This window comes from Pezoporus flaviventris, unplaced genomic scaffold (genome assembly GCF_033815535.1).
Source record: "Pezoporus flaviventris isolate CSIRO_AGI_PZ_B2104156 unplaced genomic scaffold, CSIRO_AGI_Pfla_v1 ptg000006l, whole genome shotgun sequence".
Taxonomy (NCBI): domain Eukaryota; kingdom Metazoa; phylum Chordata; class Aves; order Psittaciformes; family Psittacidae; genus Pezoporus; species Pezoporus flaviventris.
In genome coordinates, this window is record NW_026892554.1 from 5,479,035 (window position 1) to 5,502,266 (window position 23,232).

At 40.9% G+C, this 23,232-nt stretch overlaps 1 long non-coding RNA gene across 3 annotated transcripts in view; it reads left to right on the forward strand.

Annotated features, from left to right (window-relative positions):
• Positions 1-2,922: 2,922 nt before the first annotated feature.
• LOC133265666 (uncharacterized) overlaps positions 2,923-23,232 on the forward strand; it is a 92,870-nt gene continuing 72,560 nt past the window's right edge. For 2 of the 3 annotated variants that reach the window (XR_009742053.1, XR_009742052.1), the window contains exons 1-2: positions 2,923-3,149; positions 4,514-4,614. This is a non-coding gene — a long non-coding RNA (uncharacterized LOC133265666). Of the gene's footprint in view, positions 3,150-4,513; positions 4,615-5,184; positions 5,320-23,232 lie in introns of those variants that run through there. The other variant, XR_009742054.1, reaches the window with a different exon arrangement.

A 23,232-nucleotide genomic window follows, 5' to 3' on the forward strand; every position in this document is an offset into this window, starting at 1 on the left:
ATTCACTGTGTTTAATATTGTGTTCAATAGGATTGCTCATGCTGAAAGTGAAGACTATGCCTGGGTCTTTACAGGACATTAGCTATACTATGAAAATCATGGTAGGCTACTGTGTAGATGAAGGGACTAGGAACCAGGAGCTTTACATTCTTCCAGTCCTTGCACAAACTCGTGGTGTGATTCTGGGAGGGATTTTGAGGCAGAGGAATCTAAGCACATGCTTTTAAGGCAACAAGTAGAAATTGAGTTTTAAAGATACTACTATACAAGAGCCATTGGATAAGGGATACTTATGGCTTCTGAAGATCAAGTAATACTTATTGTTGGGCCTAAATAGAATTAAGTAAACAACAACAAATGTAAAACCCAAATTGCTGTTATCTTACCTGGGCCTCAGTCTTATGTTAAAAATGGGTCTAAAATGTCTACCTTGTTTATAGGAACTCCAAGAGGCTTAGTTCATTAATGTCTGCTCTGTGCTTTATGGTCCTTAGATGAAAGGCACTGCTGATGCTTAAAGAATGATTATTATTATAATACTTGTTCTAAGAACAATAGGCACATTTGTTTTATTTTCCAGCAAGCCCCTTCAAACACCAGGGTGTCCAATTAAGCTGTAGTCAGAATAAGGGCTAGGTCTTTGCTGAAACTTTTCCAGTTTGCTTTGGAAACCCCAGTTTTATTCTGCTCTTGGTTTGCCTATATGGAGCTCTCTAGTTGGCTTTGGATCTCCTTGATTTTGTTGTTCCTTGTAAAACTGTGCTTTTGCCAAACTATTTGTGCATTTTAAGTGAGAACATTATTAAAAAGTTTTGTAAGAGGAGAAAGGGGTGCTATTTGTTTAAAAATATGTGGTGTTATTTGGGCCATGAAAAGACATTTAGAGCTAAAAAGGTGTGACATTCACAGAGAGAGGGGAAGAATTTGAAGTAAGAAAGAGGTGGGAAAGGTAAGGACAATGAATGTGACAAGAAGACTGTGTATGGAGACAGAGATAGCTGTGATGGCAAAGAAACAGAGAAGCTGAAGAAAAGAGAAGTATTTGGAGGTGTGTCTGTATATATACACATACAAACATGAGAACCTGCATACATGTCTGTTACGGTTTGCTAAAATTGCCTGGTTCTTTGAAAAGTCACCTCATATGAAAAGAAGACAAGCAATAAGAGTTAAGATTTGTTTTGGTGGTACTGGAAAAAGCAAATCTTGGACAGATCTCATCAGGCTGAGCTCTTCTAATCAGTTGGCACACAGCTGATCATTGCTGCTTGCCCTGCAGCTTTTACTGGCCAACCCACACTGAGTGTAATTCAAACTAGTGTCTTTTGTCACTAAGTAAGGGAAAACTTGTGTCAGGCTGACGATTCCTGAAGCCAGTGTCCCATTCACAGAGGGAGCTATGAGCTGATACTTCAGGCAGGAGTAAGCTACCCTGCATCCTGACCCTGCTCCGTGAGTGACAACCAGGAATTCAGTTTCCTACTCCCTGCTTTGACTATTAGGCACAATTGCCTCTTGAGCTCTTCATTTAATGGAAAGTCTCACAGCTGCTGTCAGAGCATGAATGTCACTATTATTTACTTATTTAGTCATTTTACAGTAGTGTTAGGGATCTCAGGCAGGTCGTTGTACACACATTTAATAAATGGCAATCCTGCCTCAAATGATTTACAATCAAAGCTGTTGATTCAGGAAAGTACTTGCACATACATGCTCTTCAAGTAATCACTAAAGCACATGCTAACTTGCTGTCATACATCAGATGAAAACATCCTTCAATGCTATCTGGCCAGAATTATAAGCTGAAAATACAATAAGCTGTGGGAAAATTAAGAGTTTGGGGGAAGTAAGGATTTCAGGATGTGCTAGCAGTGTTATAACATTTTCATCTGGGATTTTTAAGAGTGAGATTTATACAATCATGTTGTCTATCTACCTTTAATAACTCTTAAACTTGGACAGTATCAACCACACTTAGCAGAAGGATGGGCACTGCTGGATTAAATGTGGGTCTGTGGGCACAAGCACAAAATCCTCAGTTTATGCAGTCCCTGAAGTGCATCTAGTGCTCGAGTCTGCATGGCACCCAGGTGGCTGGAATTGCTCACTATGGAGACAAGCATCACCCTGCTTTTAGCCACATGAGAACCCACGCTGCAGAAAGGTCAACATATCATGTTTTAGAAGTTCCACTTCCCAGGGAACTGCTGGCTTATTTGTTTTTGATCATAAGGGGATGAATTTCTGAGCCCTTTGAAGGTGAAGGGAACTTGGTGTTGCTTCCTATGGAGCTAGGATCATACCCTGTTACACAAAGTGTGGGGACAGAAAATATTTGTTTCTTTTGTTAACAGGGAAAAACAAAGCAAACTGAGAGCAACAGTCTTTGGGGCTGCTAAAGAATGTGCCAGGCTCTGGTAGCTTTTTATATGTTTGTACATCTGAGACTTGCATTTTCATGCTCTTGTGTGTGCCCAGATTTTGGTGCTTGCACATGCGCTGATTAAAGAACAACTCCGAACAATGCTCTTTAATTTAACGATCTTAATAAGCACATGGGGGAAGTGTCTTTACTGTATAGACACAGACAATGCTACATGCTTCAACATGAAACATAATTAGGGTGTGCAGTTAAATAAAGGGGTGAGGGGGAAGGGGACATTTCTTTAAAAATGAGAGCAGAGGTGACTTCCAACAAAACTTCAAAACCAGCTTGGCTAACAATGAACATAGCCCCATTCTTTTTAATCATCAACAAAATCTATCACACATGTTCTTTCAAGTAAAGTTTATTAGAAAGAAATTGCTACTAGAGAACCACATGTGAGCTCTGACTTGGCAAGGTCAGGCCAGGGCAATAAACCCTTGAACTTTACAAATATGCAAAGCTGACATAAATAACAAATTAAACCCAGCCAGGTGTAGAGCTGCAGTGAGCTGTTTGCCAGAAAGATTCAAACTCTGCCCGGCGTGACCTCTGTTAGCTCGTGTGGAGAGTGGGGGCTTATCTCCTCGGCTTCTTGTCCTTTAGGGTTCATACCTGTGGGCTCAGGTCACCCTCTTCTCATTAGCTTAGAAAAATTATATCACTTCATTAGAGGTGTTTGTTCAGCTTCTGAGTGTCCTCAGGCGTTTGGATGCTTTGCTGGGTGAGTGCTGATTTTGTCAGAGCTGGAGACTGGGTGGTTTGGGTCTTCTTTGAGGGATTAGTCTGGGATCAAGAGAGTGTGGAGATGCAGGATTTGGTGAGATAAGATGGGAAAAAGAGGGCTGGGGTCTTTGACCGCTGTACAGGGTGATGTTATACCCCAGACTGTTGAAGTCTGGAAAGTAGTATGGACCACAAGCTGGTTCTGTGAGCCTGAGAGCTGCTGCTTGAGTAGCTCACAGAATAGCACAACACCCCGCTGCTATTTTGGATGAAGCTCTAAGAGGTGTTTTAGGAAAAAGAGCTGATCCTTGCACCAGTTTTAGCCATATCTGTTGCAGCTTCCCTGGGCAATCAGGACTTTATTAGAGGTGCAATTCTCACTGTAATCAATCATTGTATCATTCTGAGCATCACTGCCAGATTTCTAGAGGCATCCAGCAGCAGATACACCATCTCAGTGGGGCTTTCAAATGTCTCTTAAGCACATTAAGCACCTAACTTCCACCGAATGCTCAAGGGGTTTTTAAAATCCCACTATATGTCTCTCTGCATCTTGCTCTTAAACAAGTGCTTAATTTTAAGTGCAGGTAGTTTCATTGATGTGTATAGCTCTACTTGTGTGGTTAAAGTTAAACATGTGCTTAAGCGTACAGTTAAACCGTGGCTGGAATGGGTGGGGGAGGAATTTGATGCAAACATACAGTGCTTTAAATATAAATGTTTTACTGGTGCACCTTGATTTTTGGATACTAGTCTGAGGCAGAAGCAGTGCAAAAGAAATGTCTCTTTGACTTGAAAATTAAAGGAATCTGTACAAAAATGGAATAATATGACACACTGGGATATGAGGTTCTGCAGAATCCCTTTACAAGTGTAACTAGGCTTTACAATGTCTTTGCCATAATTGTTTTGTCTTTTTTATTACGTGCAAATCTAGACCTCTTACAAAATCACTTGCCCTGAGAAGCAATGCTCTGTAGTGACTACTAAGCTGTAGGGTCATCTTGAAAAACGGATTTCACCTTTCTGTGCTTCTATTTCCCTCCCACTGCCTTTACTATTTATATTATAGGAACTCTGGGGCAGGGATGGTCTCTGCGTTTGCATAGCTCTCTCTCTTTAATGATGGTGTCTCTCTGCTGGGACCACTCAGTGCTGTCGTTAGTAAAACCTAGTGACTTCCTTGCACAATGAAAACAACAGTAGGAATAAGTAATCAGGGGAAAAAAGACCCCTCTTTCCTAGCTACTTCAGGTTTTAGTTTTGTCTCTGAGTCACAGGTTAGGTCTCTTCAACACATGAGGTTTATATAGACTTGTTAAAGAGATCTGTCCTGATAAATGGGTCGGATGCTTTTTATAGAGATCTCCACTGGGTCCACTCCATCATAATGAAGCTTCAACACAGGCCTCCACAGAGCTCCAAGAGAGAAATCCAGGAAGGAGAAAGTGAAGGGAGATTGGGTGAGTTTACACTATGTGTTAAGTGGAAGAGCTGCAAAGAGGTTGGGAGACTTGTCATGACATGCAATTAAAGGCTCCTCTGGGAGTGTCTGTATAAACTCTGCATATAGCAGAAAGAAAACAGACAGCTGACAGTTGCACTGTGAAGTCTTAGAAGAATATACAGTGTTCACTGCTGACACTCAAAGGCAATTTCGCTGAGTTCTGTGAAGTCTAAACACTCTTACTTGGAGTTAAGGACGATTTCTGTCAAAGAAGAGCTTGAATTTCTATTCTAGTTGTTATAAGTTATCTTCTAGGAACCTCTCTTGAACTGAACTTGACATATACTTTGTTTTAGTTATGTTTCCGTCTGATGAAGGCCCTTGCAAGAGCTTTTTTGCCTTTGCTATTGATTGTGGCTGGAGCGTGTGACAGGTATCCCATCTGCCCTGTTCCTATTCAGATAACATTCTGTGACTCTTGGGCAGGGATTTTGTTGTGTGTCTCAGATTTTCTACCCAGATTATCTGTGTGTGGCACATCCAGGAGCGAAAATGGGGAGATGCAGGGAAAAAATAAGTTCTGCAGGACTTTGAGTACAAGGGAGCAAATAAATCTTGCCTGGAAGGTCCCAGTCCTTCAGTACCTTGAGTACTGTGTTGATGGTTGAGGCTGCTGGAAAGATGAGAAGAAAATTCTGATCTACCAACTCCTTTGGCCACCTTTTCCTTTGCAGTGTTGGGAAAGCTGAATGAGGGTCTGAGCTGGTTTGACTACTTGACATATGTAATTAGAAGGAAATCTCCACAGGTCTGCTGTGGAACTTGTGGTCAAAATGAAAAATAACTTGGCATAGTCAGTGGGGACAGAAATCCAAACCTCTATCAATCTCATTTAAAGTGAGAGCTTTAACCTATGTTTCTCTTAGTGACATGGGTGAGATTCTCAAGCAACAGGCTGTTGGCTATTTTGGTAAAAGCCCACATTAAACATGATGTTTCAATTGGTCAGTATTGCAAGGTGGCTTCTATTTACTCCAGGAAGATCTTTGATCTGTGTCAGGTAGCCTGTTGTTCTTCTGATTCCTATAGTTACCAGAACAAAAGGGAGGAAGTCACTGACCCAAAGAAGTAGACAAAGAAATTGCCATTTCTTTGACTTCTTTTATCAGGTCCTTTATAAAAAAGGAAGCAAGATGTAGAGAACCTGAGCATCATTCACATCATCAGAGACGTTATCAAAAAATATTCTGGCTATTTGTTTTTGGGATGGGATGACTTTACTATACAAATACCTTAGAAGTCTTCTAGAAGAAACTCAAAGAGATTTTCATTTCCTTCTAGATATAGGGGAATGGCAGATGAGAAGCAAACAACTTGGAATCCATCAGAGAATTTAGAGTGCAAATTTAATTTATACAGGAAGACTGTGGTGTTGGGAAATATAGAAAACTCTAAGTTTTGATGGTTGGACCAGGCTCAGAGCCTAAAGGCATATATCACTGAAGAGTATTAAATATTTAAAAGAAGGTTTATTTAGAGTCCTCAAAACTGACAGGATCTTAAATACAAGATCATATGGCAAGAAAGCTCAACATCATTCTTGTCAGGGTGAATTAACTGTGGTGCATAGCCCTGTATAAATAAGCAGCCATGGAAATTCCCAGCTTCATTTAAAGTCCCCAACCCCAAAATCCTCTCCACTCAGAGGATGAAAGAATATAGGCCGGGGTAGAAAGAAAGACTCAAGCCCTCTGAGCAATTTTATCAACACATATTTCTCAGGTAACTCCTCAATTATTTTAACAGCAGAATACAGAAGGGTTGTATTTCAAGGGTCCATTGTTTATTGCCAAGTACAACTGGCATTGGTTGAAATGAATGACATTTATAATGCATTTTGTGATACAATTTCTCAGTTAAATCTTTCCCTTCTAGTTGTTTCTTTGAGCTTTTGGGGAAGTGCTACTCCTCAGGGGAGGAAGATGTTATTATTGTAAGGAGATTCAGTCAGGCTGTACCTGACTCATTGAGAGTATTCATCTGTATCTTTTTCAATCCTTTTCACTACTGCATCCTCCTGCCTCAAAAAATGGCTCCTCTTGCTTAGACTGCTGAAATTTATGGCAACACAGAAAATAGTTTGGCCTAGTAAATTATGATGATCTGCACGTTGGTCATGCTGGTTTAAAGGACATGGGACTCCCCTAGAGAAGTGGTAGACTCTGAAAGGAGCCTTAACCAAAAGCCATGGTGGTGTACATGTTGTGTTATGGCAATGTGGACCACGTCTTATCTTGTTTATGCATCGTAACGTGTCTTGAGAGCATTTGCCATGCCAAAAATTCTCCTTCCTAAGCTACAGCAGAGAGCTGCCAGCATGGTATTTGTACTGCCGTGGAAGCCTTCCTCCAGAAGGTCAGTGGGGGAGTGTAATCAGTTTAGAACTGTATGTTGTAACTTACTTGAATGAAAGATTTTTTTTCTAAAGGTGACATTAAGATGAAATATTTAAGATAAACCAGAAGATTTGACTGGAAATTCGCAATGTCCCTCTGAAACAGTCCACGCTGATTTAGTGATCTTCCATTTTCAATTTATGAGCTGAGACCAGAGTATACCACTGGAGGATGAGAATAGAGTAGTCATATTAGAGCCAGCTCATATATCCTGCAGACAGACTTTGGAAGAATTGGAAAGTATAATAAAGTGCTTGTCCCTTTAAGACACTGCTTGGCTCCTTGCCAGTTTAGATCCTGGAGCATTAGATATTTTAAAAGCCCTTAAAACTGTCTCTTTTCTTCTTTTTTCCTTTTTTTCTTTTTCTGTTTTTTTTTTTCCCCTCTCGTTGTCTGAGGTTTTCACCTTCTAACAATGAAGAAACAATGGTAGCAGCATCCTTTGCTTTAGGGAGGGATGAATTCTGTTCCCCATCACATTGTTTTAAATATGAGATAACACTTTTGAAGGCAAAACATGTATATGGCATATATAAGAGCGAGAAAGCATCTCTTGTTTTAAAAAGCAGATTCTTGGTTTTCCATAGGAGCAGTAACACTGGGATACACAAAGGCACCCAGGTACTTTTCAAGTGTATAAATACTGCCAGGGCACTGCAGTGACCTTTGGTCTCTGACATTTTCAGCTAATGGTCACCGTATGTGGCAAAAAAGCTGACCCTGCAATTACTGTGGGACCTGACTGGAGGCTTGGATGTCTCCTTGGAGGGCAGCCACCTTATCAGTGAGCTCAGTGACCCATGGGTCAAATGCACAAGTACCAATGTGGGCTCTACTGCAGCACCCAGTGTAATGCACTCGATGAGGCTGCTCCTCCCAGGAAGAGTCAGAGGGCTTTAAAGATGTCACAGTTACTCTGGAAGTATTTCTAAAGTGAATTCTGTTTAAAACCAACCCCTCTGCTAAGGGCTTAAATGACTAACTCTAGGATTTTATTTGAAGATACTGTCACGGGATGTTTTTTGGAGGGCTCTGTTTTGGCTGAGCTCTGCAATATAGTTTGATGCAAGATAGAAGGAATTTGGGAAAAAATGGAAATGCGGTGTGGGGCAAGAATAAGCACAAAGAAAAATAATAGGCCATCAACCTGGGTTCATTTCCTGAACAATACAGAATAGAAGGACACAGGGGGGTCTTTTTGTGTCATAGCAGATGAATGGAAACTTGAGATTCACTCCACTATTTGCTGTTCTTCAGCCCTAACTTTTCTTCTGGTTTGGACTTGGGCAGAGATCCCTTTCAATTTTAGGCAGCAATTTCTTCTCATGCAGTGGGGAAATAAAGCCTGCTGCAAGACTTCTTTAAGGGAGGATACAATGTTCCTTTCCTCTCTTCCTGGAGATTATAAGATAATGCATCTGGAACAACATTAGCTCATCCAGGTCTGTGGTTTTATTTTTGATAATCAAATCCCAGCAATCTCTTTCTCCATCTGCCTGAGCATGTTTTTGGGTAAGGGGTAGATGTCAGCTACCACACATGGCTGTGGTCAGCTATTGTGAGATCTTCTAAACATGAACAGAAAAGTTCCGTATTCTAAGTTATATCTAAACATTCTTTTTTCTCTTGTGCTGTATTTTCTTTCTGCAGCTGAGAGAGTTATGGTAGTTCAGGCCAAGAGAACATGTTTATTTCTCCTTTGGTAGTGTTTACTCAGCAGACTCCCAAACTTGGGTTCAGGCTGCATTTACTCTCAAATGAGAATTATTCTGATGGCCTCAGCCTTATTCGATATATTGCAGTGTCTATTTGTGTCAAGAGCTAGCATTAAGTCATTGTCTGTCTGGATTAAGTGTTAAGGGTACAATGAAGAGTCTGTGGACATCTTGTTAGGAGACAGCTGGCCAAATCAAAGTAGGCTTTCTTCGGAGTCTCAGCAACATCTGCATTCCTAAACAACGAAAGTATTTCTTACAAAACCAAGTGGGTTTTCTGTTAAGTTTAGCCTAGAAGTGAGATAATTATAGGAAAAAAGCTGAAACTCATCTTAGGAGCTTTTAGGAGCTTATGACACTTTGTTTGGCCTTTTGTGAAGGCTATTAGTCATTTATCCCCTTTCAGCAGCTGAGCACTGGTGTGCAACATCTGTGCTGTGCTTCACCTTAGAGCTTCCTCGGGATCAGGGCAGCAGAGATGGAGTAGGTCTTCTTCCTTCTAGCATCAGCCTCCTGTCTTGGATGTCTGACTAGCTCTAGTTCACAAGGTTTTGCGTTTTGTCAATGAGAACATCACATTTTTAGTGACTTATGCAAAAGTCTTTTTCTTATAATGTAAATTCTATAATGTTAAGTCTTTCTAACAACATCTCTGATTATTGATCGTACATCTAATAAACACATCCATAAAAGACAGTAGTTTTAATTACACTCATATAAATCATGAAGAGACATGAGGTTTGTGTTATCTTTTTCATTAGTCACGATGCTCCAATTTTTAAACTTATCTGGACCTGTATGTCAATAGAACAGTTTTATGAAGCAGGGCATCTTCTTCTAAAACCCCTTCAAGCTAAGACAGTCCTGTGGAAGACTTTCTCAGTACAGTTTTCACGTTGTCCAAATTATCCCCAAGCGTATTTACTCTTAAAAGATTTCTAAGGCAGCAAAAAATCCATTCTTTTTTTTTCTCCTAATGAGACTAGATTTTGTTACTGTTTAAGAATCATTAAAAAAAAAAGTGTTTTCTTCAGTAAACCAACTAAATTTCAAAGTTTTATTTTTATCACTATGAAGCATTGGTTCTCTCATTTCAAATGTTGTTTGGAATGAAGATTACTTAAATTGATCATCAGAAGCTGCCTGCATTCACTGTGGTGGTAGAAAAATTCCAGCTTATTTTGTTCAACTTGTTTTCCATTGTAAGTTGTACAGGTCCATGAGATGATGATAAGCAGACTGGGAAGGGATCTGAACAAATTGCCCTGCATTTTAGCCCTCAATTATACAAGGTGATCTTATGAAAACAAGAAGTGAAGTCTTGAAAGGTCTCTGAATAGCAATGGGAAATAACTCATGCCAGATTGCTCCTTGTTAGTACCAAAGAGAGACTCCTATAGATTGGCTAATATAGAGAGCTGATGCACATCCTTTACCCTTAAAGAAGTTTCTTTGGTTTTCCAAACTAATCAAAACAGGTGAGCTAGGAGTCTAAATGCCAGAGGTAGTCAGTAAGAATAAAGCATTTGAGTCATGAAACGTTCCAAAATGCCCTGATGGTGCAGTGAATCCTGACTATGTAGCAAAAACATCAACCAAGCAAATGAAAGGTCTTCCACGTTATGAAGTCTGTTATCATTCCAAGGATGAAACCAGAGAAATCAGAGTGACTTCATGACAATTCATCTGGTAGCTTGACTGTCATAATAACTGCTTTATAAACTACAGGAAGTTGTGCCACAGGGCCTTTGCATGTCAGATATGTAAAAGAATGGAAAGATACCATAGTAAGTTGTTAAAATAATATTGTTCATTCATAAAGATTTTCAGCAAGTCTATAGATGTAGCAAAGTGAAAAACAGAAAATGTCTGTTTAAACTTATCTACCTCTGCAAATAAAGACTAGTAGTTAAATTACTCCATTTTAAGGCAACCACCAGTTGAGGTTTGGTTTCTGTCAAGTTAGCTCTTTGCTCAGTGAAAACACATGGTTGCTGTTTGGGTGGCTGTAATAGTTTGGGTACCTGCACAACTGAATCATTTTGCAAATTGGTGCATATTCATGAAGGGTAGCACAAATGGTTTAAAATGGAATCTGGAAGTGGGTTTTTTTTTCATCATTTACTTTGTGCCACAAGTCATTGTACAGTTTATATAGCTTCAGTCAGTTCTGGACTAACATCATCACCCTGCAGCTCGGTGGACTCCCACACGCTCAGGCAGTGACCAGAATAGTGATCTCCAAATATTCCTTGAGAGAAGCATTTGCAAAGAGTTGTAAGCTGCCACTTAATCATATAGGCTGTTAGCAAATATTTACGGTTAACAAAGGCATTGACAGGATGCTGGATTGATTCACAAATGCATTTTGGCAGAGAAAAAATGATCCAAATACTGAATAAGTAATATTTGAAGGGAATAATTGGAACTTCTCTGTAGGCAAGCTATATTTGAAAGCCACATCTTCTCAGCCAAAGTGTCTTTGGAAGTATGAGATGATGTTCAGTTTTACCCCCACCAGCACAAGACCCTATATAATTTAAGAACATGAAGAATGGTTTAAATTAAAGGTGAATTTGCTCAAGATGAGGAGGACTTCACAATATTTCACTAGAGGTTCTCAAGTAGGGCAGAAGATCCCAAAGAATGAATTAATGCAAGGGGACTTGCTGTTTTCCTTTCTGTACGTAATGTTACTCCTCCGTCGGCACAGTTCCTGCTCTGCTGGCTCATTCCTGCCTCAGGGGAAGGACATTATTTACTAAATCTGTTTTGGGTTTTAAAGAGGAGGTTTCACATTGAAATACTCGTTTGAGCCAACCCAGCAGAACTTGTGAGATCTGACAGCAGCAGAGGAGAGGCAGCGGTAGACCAGAATGGCTGCCCTCAAAAAATGGGAGATAAATATTACAACTGAAAGGAAACCTCACTTCCTGCACTTGTGTGCTTTGTTAATATGTAACATGCACGTATTATAACTACTTGGTGACAGACTCAAACCCCCTCCGGCTTTTGGGATTCTGTTCAGTATTTTTAATCATAATTTAGGTGCGAGGGTTAGGATTAACAGCAGGCAAACATTAACTATGGCCGTTGGACCTCAATGAGCCTACCAAAATTGCAGAGTGGGTTAGCCAAGAGAACAGTCATTGGGGAAAAATGAAACTCAGATGTACTGAAAATGTGAAAGAAAATTGCAAGCAGCACAGGGAAGGAAGTTGATTGGACAAAATAGGGAACCTTTGCAGCTCTTGATAGGAAAGGTGAAATTCAGTGAGAAAAAGCAATAGAAAGAAGGAATGGGAGAAAACCAGGAAATAATGATATGTCAAAAGGATGCTTATTCTCTACAAAGAGGGCTCTGAACCCACGAAACAAGGAAAGAATGAATATTACTGTTTCTTGGCTTTGGTGATTTGCACTATGGCAATGGAATAATACTCGGGGATACATGGGAAAGTTATGCTGATGTGATGTGGGTAGGTCCAAAAGATGGCTAAGCAGGGTGAACAGAAGGAATGTAGGACAGCTGTATGTTATTTGCTAAAGAAAAAGAAGTTATTGCTGCTTTGCCAGGTGGGTTGAGGCAGAAATCTCATACCTCTATGAAAAAAGTAATACCAGATCCCAAGGGCTGGCTACATGGAAATCGCTATCCACAGCATTCATTAGGCCATTTGCCTCTATAAAGATCAGACAAATTTATGTTGAGCTAGGTCACATGAGGCCAAAACCTTACCTGCTTCAGGCTTTCAGGACTGTACTTCAATGACAATTTAGGATCTAATGGAAGGCCAGGAAAAGGGTCACTTTGTATCTGGAATATACTAGTATCTAACACTGAAATGATGTAATATATCTGATTGCACATTATGTATAAATCAGGGCAGCTCTTAGTAGAAGGACCATATGTTCTTCACACCAGCGGACATATACACAGATTCCTGGGACTACCTGCCCAGGTTAAGGCAGTCTGACTCTTTTTCTCCCTTCCCCAAAAGCTTGGCCACAGTGCTACATTCAAGCTGGCCTTAAGAAAACAACCAACAATAGCAACCACGACAAAAAAAGCCCCAAAGACAGCATTGCTGCCATAAAGCTCAGTGCTGGCATTCTTTAGGAACTGGTGGGGGTGTGTGGGGTGTGTGTGTTGCTGCATTCCCCTGGAATGTGGTGAATGGCTTGTAAATTAGAGTCCCTAATGAAACCGCACTGGTGTCCAACTGCAGCAATCATCTGGTTAAAATCAGGCAGTAATTCCACTAATTTTACTGCCCTTCTCCCAGCCCTCAACGCCTCATTTAGGAAAAAATGTTTATGTTCCCCTCAAAACACCTGCATTTTAACTCGGGTCCCCAAAGCAATTATTTTTATTTTATTTTATTTTTAAGACTTTCTGTTGTGAAATGCACCATCCCTCTCTTTTCTGAACTGAAGCACAGGAATGCCCTGGGATTCCCAGTATTCAGACATGTTTAACTAGCACTGTTTTTCATACCCACTTCACAAGCTTTGCCATCCTATATATTTTTCCGCCCACAGCTGCTGTCCAGAAGTGTTTGGGATATATTTTTCTCTCCCCTTCTCTCAGTAAATGATGAAAAACTACGTAGAGCTGTTTACATTGTGACTAAGGAAGTTAAGGTTGATGGAGGTGATAGTGACTGACACTTATCCAATTTCAGGCTTTCCTAAACGTCTGTGGCTCTTATCATGATTTAGTCTCTACCAGACCTTGTAGACATTAAACAACAAGAATGAGCACTATTCTCGCTCAGAAAAAGAAACATTATATAGTGAATGCTGGAACAGTACCATGATGTGCTGTGAGATCTTACCATCTGCTATTCCATTAGGGTGAGTTATTCATTTTGTCTCCTTGGTTTCATGTTCATTTAAAGCTTTGATAGATTATGACTACAGATCTCCTTCAAAAGTTGTAAGCAGATATCCCCAGGCCGCGATGATACCGTTTTTTGAAGCACAGGCATCCCAGACAAGGGAAATGGGATTCCTATAAACAGTCAAATGTCTTCCTTTCCCTTCAGTCCTCACAATGCAGAAATATTTGGCCTGCCAGCAAATTCTGAGAGAAAATAAATATGGAGCACACCCATTCCCCAACCATCTGTGAATATCCCCATCCAGTTTGCTGAATTGCCACAGTCCTTTTAATCAGAGCAAAGCTTCAGCCAGGCCAAGGTGTGCCAGTGCTGCGGTGCAGATCATCTGCTCGTGGCTCCTCAGTACAATAAAGCCAAAGTAGGCAAAACTGGGTATGGCATCAAATTCTCACCCTGTTTCACCTCGGAGAACAAAGAATCAAGGGTATGCAAGGTATTGTAGCTACCCATATGACTGTTTTTTGGGGTTATAACTGGGTGGAATGGGAATTTTCCATACTACGAAAATTTCAGGGGAAACAGTAATTTGTTACAGCTAAAAATTAAGCTTTCTTTTACCTAGCAAGGAAAATGCTGGCCATGATGATTTCTGAAGCAGCAGCTCAGGAAAAGCTGTATCTTGAAGCATTCAACTCAAATGTGGGGCATCATCTCCCAGATTCTACTTTCTTGCTTTCACACCAGTGTAGCATGTTCTTGCTGTTAGTAAAGCTGCAGTCAAACAGGCTTAATGAAGAAGGGAAAGAGTGGTTTGTTTTGGTTTCTGGATCCTCCCAATAGAGAAGATATTTAGAAACCTTTGCCCCCCACCAGACACCAAAACAGCAGCACAACACCAGAAAACTGTTTTCTTGTGCTACTGCTGCTGCTTAGATAATCTAGTTATTGTGGACACATAGCAAAATGTTTAAGTGGGAAGACAATGTGCTGAATGCAGTTAAGGGCTGATGGAGACCCAGGGATCCAGCATCCTACAAGTATGCAGAGAAGCTCTGCAACCCCTTAAGGAGGGACCTTGTCTTTTTCTTGCTGAGTTGAAAGGTAAAAGGAGAAGCTGGTTATCCATTGAAGGGTGAAGCCCACAATGAGATGAGGGAAACAGAACAAACCCAACTCCTTCCCACACCTGGTCACAAGAGGAGATTGAGGAAAAAGAGAAAGGCCTATTGACAGCACCCAGAACACTGGTGGGGGGGAGGCAGTAGCTCAGAAAAACCAGCACAACCAGGCCCATGCTTAATCTCAAACTTCAAAGCAGAAAATTCCTCAGAGCTAATAGGTCCCAAATCAAAATATGGTCAGGTATGGAACATATGGTCACCACAGCATCCTGGAGGCTGTGAGAGGTGAAAGCTTACAAAAGCAACTGGGATTCTTCCTCTTCCTTTTTTTTTTTCCTCTTCCTGCCTGCTTTCTTTAAGCCTTTGTTTTGTCCTCACTGCATCTGAACTCCCTTGGACTTGATGGTGCAGGCCTACAGCTGAGCAGGATATACAAATGTAATCCCAATAACAAACGGGAATGAAGGAAATATCATATTGAACACTGTATCACATCCAGTTTTAATTAAAATTATCACAAGCAGATTTATGTTCAGTATAACTTTTCCTGCTGTTTCCAGGTTGTATTTATCTTCCAATTTGATTGTTTTTCTGTGCCGTTTATGAAAGCTGCCTCCCAACCAGAGATAATGCTGCATTTTAACACTTTAGCTGGGTTTGTACTTTCAATGAGCTTTCTGCTTTTTGAATTTTTACTTGATTTGACATCTCTCTGAGAGCTGGCAGAAGCAATGTGTAGCTTGATGGTTTAAAATGTGCAGTCGTTGGAAGGTAGGGAAGCTGCCTTTCTTCAGCTGACTGCTATTATGAACTCACTGCTGGGACTGAGACTCCAAATCAGCAAATAACATCCCATTAAGGTCAAAGAGCCTGTTGAATAGTGTGGTGTCTGTATGAGAAAAAGGAAGGTAGGGGAGCTTCCTGCCTAAGGTGCTAAAGAAAACCTATTTGAAGGTCTAAGCTTTGAATTTTTTTGGGGGAATATTCTTTTAATTTGAATGAACTCAAATCTTCACACTCCTGTTATTTCTTCTGATGTTTAGCTAAAATATAACAGAAGTGATAACGGCTTCCTTTTACCTCTGAGATTTGTAGTTGGCTGAGTCATTAATAATCTCCTAATTTCTATGTTTTCCTTTCTTTTTGTCTTCAGGGATCTCTTGAAGCTAAATAAGAAAAAGGGTATTTTACTGGGAGCCCTTTTTGCAGTTTGACAGGTGAGAAGTAGAGAAAGGAACTGGTTTTCGTAAGGGAACGGCACAGCTAAAATTAAAAGTAGGACTTGGCTCTTAACAACTCTGAATTACTAGACAATTTGAAACCCACATTTCACTGCTTGACTTTTTTGCTTGGAGAAGTCAAACCAGAACCCCAAACACATCCATTCTCAAACCTTGGGAGATTTCACATCCTGATCGGAGCTTTGCAACATTTCTGATTAATGCATACCAATCCTACTCTGTTATAAAGTCAAATCAATGCCAAATGTGGTGGTGATTTTTTGATAGGGAATAAGCAACAACCACCAATATATTTAACACGGGTCAGTAGACAGCCTACAGTCATGACAGTCTTGAACTAGTGACCTAGAAATGAAAGACTCCTTAATCCCTTTACCAAATCCTAAACCACTCAATTCCTGCCCCACCTCAGCAACCAAGGTCTTTTATAGATGTGCTGGAGGGTAATATGTAAGCCAGCAGAGTGTAAATTAAAGAGGAAAAAAAGGCTCTACTTGCAATAACATCGTAATTGTGGAATTTGAGAAAATAAGGGACTCAGGAGAGGTCTTCAGTCAGCTTGTCTCAAATTCAGTGCAAATTTATTCTGAGAATATTTTGGCACCTGCAAACAGCCCAAAACTTTTATAAGCATCATAGCAGGGGAAAAGTGATGCAAGTGAAAGACTACAGATAGACTCAGAAAAAGGTCTTGATTGTTCATCTGACCTGTTGGCTTCCTCTGTTGCTATATGAGTTTAGTTTTTTGACTAACTCCACCGATCACCACGATGACATTATGAAGTCACACTGTCACACAACTGGAGTGTTTAGTCAGATCGCTTATTTCAGCTCTTGAAGGATGAAACTCTCTCCTTGGAAAAGAACAGCAGCCACAATCCATTTGTCTCTTAAATCCTATGTTGTTTAATCTGATTTCTTCATCTTTGTCCTGGCATTACCATGTGAAGAGGTTCTCATCTGTTTTCTTAGTCCTTCTGATAGATCCTGACAAGATGTACCATGAGAAAAGTATTCATTTCAGAAGCTGTTTCCTATAACATAACAGAACCTTAAAAAAAGGAGTGGGTTTGAATTCTAATTGAATTCAAAGCTACACAGCACAGAGCAACAACAGCAAACTCTGTGCCTGTACAGTTGGAATTTTGCTGCCAAATGTGGTTAAACAGTTTTTCACTTTTCCTCAAAACATGAACATTGTCTAAGTAGAAAAGTATTTCCATTTGTAGAAGGGACTTTTTTTCATTTTGTACATCTGCAGGCATAAAAGGACCATAATAGACCACAAATTAGATCCGGGAACTGAAACAAGCTCAGCTTGTAACTGAGACCACAGGTCTGTAAAAAAACCCAAACCTATAGCATCATTTTTGGGTGAGCTCTTTTTTTTTTCTTGTTTGTTTGTATTTTTTTCCTCTTTTATGGCAAAGCAAATGAAAACTCATTTTATATTCAAATATGACACCATCTGTTCCCTGAGTTAGAAAAAGTGGGTGAACTGATCCAATATACATTGCGCTAGAAGGAGGGGAACAAATGAAGAAAATATCTCTTTCTCTCATTTCTCTCCTGTTTTGTGTCCCACTGTTCCATGACTTGACCACAAAGGACTTGCAGATGGCATATGAGTTGTTTTTTTCCTCTGTTTGATCTAGTCCCTCCATACTTCTGGGCTCGGATTTTCCCTTTCCCTGTGTGACCTGCTGTCTCCTTTTCCTTCTGAAACAGCCTCTCCTAATGCTCTTCCTAGTGAGGTGACAGAGACCAGGTCATGTAGGTCCTCTTACCAGAGTCTTGTGGCTTACACAGTTTTAGAGTCGTGATGCCACTTGGCATGAAGGAGAGGTGGTTTGTCGTAGATGACACTTGTCTCACTGTTGTTTGTGTTCAACCCCTCCACTTCTCCCTTGATCCCATGTAGGAAAGGAAGCTACCTTGCAGGACTGGCTTTGACCAATGCAGAGGTAAGGTCCTGTCCTGAGGACCGCATCCATAGGGGCTGGAAGTTCCAGTTGTGGCTTCTGGATCAGTCTTGTGAAAGTCCCTTTAGTTTTGACCACAGCTATTTGGAACTAGGAACAGAGTAAAACAGATCCCTTGCAGTCGTCACTGGTCAATCTTTGGGCAGTAACTAAACTAAAGGAGAAAGGGGAGAACTAAAAACCCACCAGGTATGGAAGTCTCTGGGAACACGAAAAACACCCCTATATAACTTTTAAGATCATCAGTTGTAACAACATGACAAAAAGTTGCTGCATCAACCACTCCCCCCCACCTCCCCTCTTAAAAAAAGAGAAAGAGTCCCTAAGCTACCCTGAGTCTGACAATGGCTGGTTGTGAGGCATATGTTAAACAGTTTTTCAGTTAACATGGGCAAAGGAAATCTGCTATGAAACTGTATTAAGGAAATATGAGACTACCGTAATCTGCATAAAAATAAATTTGGGTATATTCCCAACACACAGTCGCACTGTGGAATTGCAGGAAGTGGGCTAATGGGAGGGAAGCTTTGCTTTCCCTAAAGAAAACCTGCCCAGGATTATTTTTTTGTAAAAATAAAGCTACTTTCATATTTTTCTTATATTGCTGGCTTGTGTTTAGAGTTGAGTGAATAGTTTATATTAAATAATTTCCTCTGTGAAATGAACCTTCTATTATTATTGCTCAAAGGCTGTTGATAACATGCTAGGGTTTCCTGCACTTACTCTTCGTATCTAATGGTTCACCAGCTTGAAATTATATCTGTGTATCCCTGTAAGGATTGATCTGGGTTTGGGTTGAGTGTTTGATACCTTTGTGGCATTGGAGCTGTGTTAGTTATGGTGATGGGCTCCTTTGCTTTTCACCTTTTCCATGCCCCCTTTGGCAGGGACATGCTGCTGGGGATCCCAGAAGTAGAGCTAATTCAAGAATAATTGTTGCTGGGGTGGGCTGTGGAGAAGGCAACACAAAGAGAAAAGGCCGTGTGAAGCTCCTCTGGTGCTCACTGGAGGGCTCATATGAACAGGGTCCATCACCCAAGGGGACCTTAGTCCCTCTCCAGAGCTGCTCCCTGGCTGGAAGGCAGCAGGCTGCTACAACAGCCACAGCACAGGCTTCCCAGTTTGCAGGAAGCAGGTTTATTTTTTGTTATCCTTTTGGCTTCGCTCCCAATTGAACAGCAACCAACATTTCTTAAAACTTGGAGCGAAGCAAGGCCTCTTGTGTTTCCGCCTGGGAAATCCTTGGGGCTAATGGGGTGCACATGCCTGGTGCCACCGCAGCCCGCTGCCGGCCAGACCCTGGCAGTGTATGCCGTTGCACAACTATGGGACATCATGGAACCCCCTGAGCCCTGGGGGTCTTCACTTGGGCCACCCCTTGTTCCTGCCATGTGCTCTAGAAGTTCTCTCCGACTGGATAAATCATCATTATTTTTGTCCTGACAGAATTCCCATTAGGAAAAAACGCTGCTCAAGTTATGTTCAATAGTTTGGAGGCTCAATAAAATGGATATTTGCCTTGGTTTTGTTGCTAAAACCAAGGTTGGTTGAGCAGTTCTAGAGCGCTCCTTTGGGCACACCTATGGTCCCACCCACCAAGGCTCCCATGTTATCCCACCTTTAAGGGGGAGAGAATTCATCTCATCAATGATATTCCAAGAAGCAGGCATGAACTCGGAGCAGTGTCTCACACTTCTGTGGGCAGTTGTTTCAAGCAGGGAAAAAGAGGGAGCAGAGGGAAAGAACCATTTCAACAACAAATGTGTCTAATGCTTTTACTCTGTGAGCCACCAAGGCTGCCAGCTGGGTGTTTGCTGAAGGAAGGCAGCAACCAAATACAGAGCAGGACAAGGAAGGACAAAACTTAGTTGGCTAAGAGCAAATCTGAACTTTTTCTGTTGTAAAGTTGGAGGAAGGAATGCAGTCCCCTCCTTCCTTCCCTACCACTCGCACACACAAAACAACCTGAAGCTTGTAGTTAAGAAAATAAACTGCAGAGAAAGCCCCTGAAGGGCCTTGGCAGCAAACTGTTCTCACTAAATTGGGAATCTGCACACTCATAGTCTGAAATAAATTAAGATGTTGGGGGGTGGGAAGGGAGGAAGAAAGGAAGGGAGGGGGAGAAGATGGGGGAAATCAACAGCTCTGGGGTGAAATGCGGGTTGATGCTGCCTCATCATTTTTAAACCTAAAATAAAACAAGCAAATTTTCTCTAACTGCAGGTCAAAAAGAAAAAAAGGAGGGGGGGGGCTGGAATATCTTCCCTCATCTGTTCATGGTAATTACTAACAGAACACAGCCCCTGCCAGCTGCAGAGTTCATGGATAAACGGAGGGACACATTATTCTCTCTCTCTGGGATCAAAACCCCAAACTTTGTATCTCAATTTGCCTGTGGTATGTCTTTCATATACTCTTGCGAAGTCATTTCATTGGGCTGTTCAGTTGGGACTTTTTCATCAGACAAAAACTGTGATGTTTGCAGGCTTTCAAGTTTATTTTAAGTTGGCTTCTGAATGAGAAACATGACTCCTGCAATTTCCCAAACTTTTATTATGTCATTATAGTGTATTTATTATTGGATCTATCCACTTTCCTTGTTAGCAGCCAGTCACAGCAGGGCGAGTTCATACTCTAACCTATGTACGCTGGCTGCTGCGGATGCAACAGGGTGTAGAAGTCCTCTGGAGGAACAACTGCAAACCACGTGAATATTCAAAAGGGACAAGATTAGCACACATTCACCAGAATATCTCAAATGTTGACTCTGCGATACCAGTGCAAAGCAGCTATTGATTTTTCTTGAGAAGTCCATTCCCATGGTATGGCAATCTCTGATTCATGTGCTGTTGAAGTGGTGATGATAGAGCTTGCTGAGCATAGTGTAGTTAGATGAAGAGGAAGGGGTTGATAGCCTAGTTCTGATATTTGCCATCCACTGTTTTTTAAGGCAGGTTAGGGTCCTAGGCCAAGCACAGACAAATAGCCTTGAGGTTTCTGGAAGTTGTCATGAGAAGTGATCTTGTAATAAGTACAATAATTGGGGGAAATAAAGTTAGCTTAAAAGCAGTTGTGATTAAAGAAGCTGATTGCGCCACACAATTTGCACCATCCTACTGCTGAACATCCTCAAAGATCAAACAGTCCTTCCATCACAGATAGCAACGAGCTGTTAAGAGTCACAAACCGTGTGTACATCTGTGTGTTTGCATGCACTGTTTCAAGCAATACAATGATGGGATGGGTATTCTTGTTTGAGGAGTTAAAAGATAAGCCCTGTTCTTTGCGGATTATTTAGCAAGACTGAGAAAGCATGCGGTTTCATTGTGATTTGGTGGTCACAGGTAAAACTGATGATTTGCAGCATTTTTCGAACCTCTCTGGTACGTGAGCATGGAGACCATTCCATTTTCTGCTGCAGAAATAGTGGAGAGTGATTAATGAGAATTATGAGAATTTTTGAGAAAGCTATTACATCATTTGTCAGAGCCAGAGCATGAGAAAGGAGAAATAAACACGGGAACAGAGATCAGGAGATGTAACTATTATCTGTCTCATACTTGCTATGTGACCTTGGTCAGGGCCCTGCATATCGGTTTCCTAGCCATAAAACAGACGGAGTTATCTTCTTTCACTACCTTTCAGAATATTGGAAGGTTTAATTCATGCCTCTTTGCAAAGCGCTTTGAGATCCTGGGGCTGAAATGTAAAGTCTTCTTTTTATGAGTCAGGGTTTTTATTCATTTTAATGTAGGGGTTTTGTTTGTGACACATACTAAAGGCACGGCGCCGTGGCTGGAAAGTTAACCCGCTCTGTCCCGGGAAGTCAGCCTGGTGGACTGCAGCATTTCATTGATGCATTTTAATGTACACCTTTTATACCTTCACCACTCTAGAGTGGAAAACTGACATTATCTGGGCCGACCTCCTGCTTTCTCACTGGCTGATTACACAACAGAAGAGGCTAGGCCTGGGGCAGATCTATTTTCTACACCTATTATGCTGTTGCACAGTTGAAGTTCAGTTGTTAGCTGTTTTTAAAAACGACAAATGTGCTCTAATTTTAGAGCATCATAGCAATCATTGTTTTTATTTCAGCAGAGAGGAAAAGTGGAGAAAAAAAACAGCTTGGGACTTAATAAACACCTTAGCCTGCAGCCTTCGACTTTATTCATGAGGTTTTTTATCTTCTCTTCCACTCTCCATGCACTCACTGCATCTTCTTTACTGCACAGTCTTAAATTACCATTGCAAAGGTTATATGTTTATTTACAAAGAGCTGGCTATGAATGGTGATCCTAAAGGCGAGGAGGGTGTCTCATGGCAATAAACATCTCTTGCTCTCTTAAACACCAAGGCCAAATGAATAAGGTGATGTTTAGTGCCTCAGACATATTATGGTTTATGGCTTCATTAACTACCTGACCTGTATTGTGTGCAAATTTCATCAGAGTGAGATGCATATTTATTCCCTGAGGTGGGCTGGCTGATAATGTTCTTATTCTTAAAGGAGCAGTGCAAGTAATTACTTACAATTAGTACTATGAAAGTAAGGAATTCTGTGAGGCAAGGTAATTTCACATACCTGAAATTTTACTTAACAGCAGAAAAGGCAGCACAATGAATATTTATATTTGAGTGAAATTGGAAATACATGAATATGGCTTCTCTTGACTCTTGGCAGCATTTGGGATAGTTTTAGCCATTTAAGGAATTAAAAAAAGTCCTCTTGGCCAAATTCTTGCCTGGTGCAACACAGTTCTCTTCATCAGAGCTGGATCAGGTCTTTTAGATCAACTGAATGTGAAACACAAAGTGTTCAAATTTCTCACCCCATCTCTTGCCCTATCATTTGTTTTTTGCTCCATATAATCTTAGTTAATCTTAGGCTTTGTGTCTGATTTCTGAACAGGGTGCTGGGGATTTTAGCATCATTATGGGTTTTTTTTATTATAATTTACAGAGATCCTCAGCAAACTGGGGTTACACTGAAAACTTGAATTATAGTCCACTGTCTGGCTGTAGCCTACCTTTTCTGGAGCACAAAGCTTGTATTGGTCTGGTTTCATACACAGGTGCTGTGATGAGGGTTCCACTGTTGTAAGAGGGTTTATTACTCATGAAACAAGTGCAGCCAATGCAAAGGGGTTTCTGTGGCTCAGCAGTGAGTTCACCACCTTCTCTGCACATGCCTTCCCACTTGAAACATACCCCATGGCCACAGTAGTGTTTGTTGTAGGGTTCATAGAAACACAGCTCTATATTCATCTGTCTA